Consider the following 3,591-nt stretch of genomic DNA (forward strand, 5'->3'; position numbering starts at 1 on the left):
ATGCTAGGAAATAGAGTTTGCTGATGTCTATATATCGAAGCAATAGAGTTCTAATGATTCATAAAACGCGATATCGTAACTGATTTCTATGCTTCATGATAAGATATAATATTCATTGCGAAGTGTTATGTATACCTCGTGTACGCCTCAAAAGAATGCAAATGCCACACTTGTTTGCTAGGAAATAGCGTTTCCAGATGTCTACGTATTGAAGCAGTAGATTTCCAATGCTTCTAAAAACGCGATATCGCATCTCATTTCAGTGTTTCATGATAAAACATAATATACATTGCGAAATGTAATGAATACATCGTCTACACTTGAAAGGAAAATAAATGCCGCACTTCCTTGCCAGGAAATGCGTTTCCACATGTTTACGTATCGAAAGCAATAGAGTTCCAATGCTTCTTAAAACACGACACCGCATCTCATTTCTATGTTTCACGATATGATATATTATTAATTGCGACGCGATATGTATACCTCGTCTACACTTCAGAAGAATATAAATGCCACAGTTCCTTGCTAGGAAATAGCGTTTCCAGATGTCTACGTATCGAAGCAGTAGAGTTCTAAAGCTTCTCAAAACGCGATATCGCATCTCATTTCTATGTTTCATGATATGATGTAATATTCACTGCGAAGTGTTATGTATACTTCGTCTACACTCCAAAAGAATGTAAATGTCACAATTCCTTGCTACGAAACAGCGTATCCAGATGACTACGTATCGAAGAAATATAGTTGTGATGCTCCTTAAAACGCGATATCGCACTTCATTTCTACGTTTCACGGTATTATATAATATTCAATGCGAAATATTATGTATACTTCGCCTACACATTAACAGAATGTAAGTGCCACACTTCTTTGCTAGGAATTGCGTTTCCAGATGTCTATGTATCGAAGCAGTGGAGTTCTAATGCTTCTTAAAACGTGATATCGCATCTTATTCCTATGTTTCATGATAAGATATAATATTCATTGCAAAGTGTTATGTATACCTCGTCTACACTTCCAAAGAATGTAAATGCCACACACCCTTTGTAGGAAATGCGTGTCCAGATGTTTACGTATCGAAGCAACAGAGTTCTAATGCTTCTTAAAACGCGATATCGCATCTCATATCTATGTTTCATGATATGATATAATATTCATTGCGAAGTGTTATGTATAGCTCGTCAACACTTCAAAAGAATGTAAATGCCACAATTCCTTGCCAGCAAATGCGTTTCCAGATGTCTACGTATCGAAGCACTGGAGTTCTAATGCTTCTTAAACCGCGATATGGCATCGCAGTTCTATATTTCATGATAAGATATTATATTCATTGCGAAGCAGTATGTATACCTCGTCTACACTTCAAAAGAATGTAAGCACCACACTTCCTTACTAAGAAATAGTGTTTCCAGATGTCTACGTATCGAAGCAATTGATTTCTAATGCTTGTTAAAGCGCGATATCGCATCTCATTTCTATGTTTCATGATGTGATATAATATTAATTGCGAAGTATTATGTATACCTCGTCTACACTTCAATAGAATGTAAATACCACACTCCCTTACTAAGAAATAGCGTTTCCAGATGTCTACGTATCGATGCAATAGAGTTCTAATGCTTCTTAAATAGCGATAACGCATCTCATTTCTATGTTTCAGGATAAGATAGAATATTCATTGAGTAGTGTTATGTATGCCTCGTCCACTCTTCAAAAGAATGTAAATGCGACACTTCCATGCTGGCAAATAGCGTTCGCAGATGTCTGCGTAACTAAGCAATAGAGTTCTCATGCTTCTTAAAACGCGATATCGCATCTCATTTCTATGTCTCAGGATAAGGTATAATATTCATTGCGATGTGTCATGTATACCTCGTCTGCACCTCAAAAGAACGCAAATGACACACTTGCTTGCTAGGAAATAGCGTTTCCAGATGCCTACGTATGGAAGCAATAGAGTTCTAATGCTTTATAGAACGCGATATCGCGTCTCATTTCTATGTTTCATGATAGGATATAAATTTCATTGCGATGTGTCATGTATACCTCGTGTACACCTCAGGCGAGGTGACCGAGTCGTCCAGGCCGATCACTCGCAGATCAGCCTTTTTGATCGGCCTGGCCACCACCACGCCGTCGCCGGCCGACGTCTCTCTCAATTTATCAGCCAAGGCTGTAGCCTTGGCTTCCTTCTCAGGACCGGCTATCTCTAACAAGAGTCCGCCGCTCCTGGACTTTTTGGGGCGGACAGCTTCCACCCCAACGTCAGATAGCCTGACCCTCTGCCTGGCAGCAACCATAACGTCTCTGTAGGTGGCTTTGCTGCCAGGCGAGAGGGTCAACGCGACTGCCGCGGTGCGCGGCAGCCTCCCCAACTTCGGCTTGTCAGCCTCCTTAGCCGCCTGGGCCTTAGGTGGCGGGACAGGGGCGGGTTGGGACTTTTTGGCTGCCCTAGCCGCCTTCCTGCCCACCACCTGGGCCCAGGTTCCTTCTTTGGCAGCGCCAGATACTGTTGTATTTGATGCCCGTGCCGCTGTTGCCGGGCTCTTCAGTACCTTTTTTTTTATCGTGTGGAAATCCTCATGGATCCCCCGGAGCTGGGAAACTCCGGGGGTATGCCGGACTCTTACCGGCTAAAACCCCAGGGTGACCTTCCTCGGCGCTGCTGGGAGGGGACCGGGAACTCTAGACGAACACGTCCGGTCCCCTCCCGCGCCGGGGTCCTCCATGGTGACTGGGAGGACCCCCTTCCCGGAAGGGAGTGTGGTCGACGATACACACTCCCCCAACCGAGGAATGAGCGATGGCTGGGTCACTCAGCCACCGCTCCCGTCCCGGGGAACGCATGCAATGGTCGGCACATTCTCCCAAATGTATCTACCGCGCTCCCCGGACGACGCCCGTGCAAAGACGTGGGGCACGTCCAAATGGTCCACCCCGCACGGGCGTCGTCGACGCCTCGGGTCAGGCTTGGCCTGGTATGACTGGGTGCCCCGGGTGCGTCAGACCCATTACTACTACCCGACAAATGCCGAGTCGTGGCCCCTGATGCGTAACGGCCACCATCGTGGCCCGCAGGCGCAGCGAAGGTGGCGAAGTCCCTCCCCCCAAAGGGTTCTTAGAAGTACTTCCAACTGAAAGTGGAAGCCCCCCCCGTGAGGAGGAACGGGGCAAAGGTCTTCGACGCTGACCCCGTAGGCGACGTTGAGCTGGCAGGAATTGCTCCCTAACCCGCTCGGCGACCTCCTTAGCGACCATGACCTCCTCGCAAAAGGAGATCATGGCCTGCCAGACGCTCCTGCGACCAAGCATCCCCGAAAGGATGCTCGGCAACGAGAGGTCCGGACACACCTCCGCCGCTAACACCCGACGCGGCACCTCCCAGGCTGGACACTCCTGGAGAGTGTGCCGCGCCGAGTCCTCCGCGGCGCCACAATGGTGGCACCGCGCGGTCGCCTCGCGTCCGATTCGGCACAGGTACTGACCGAAACAACCATGTCCGGTCAGCACCTGTGTGGCTCGGAATGTGAGCCGTCCGCTGCTACGACCCACCCATCTATCCAGGATGGGTAGGATCGCCCCGACGGTCCA

Source organism: Xylocopa sonorina, unplaced genomic scaffold, assembly GCF_050948175.1.
Source record: "Xylocopa sonorina isolate GNS202 unplaced genomic scaffold, iyXylSono1_principal scaffold0031, whole genome shotgun sequence".
Taxonomy (NCBI): Eukaryota; Metazoa; Arthropoda; class Insecta; order Hymenoptera; family Apidae; genus Xylocopa; species Xylocopa sonorina.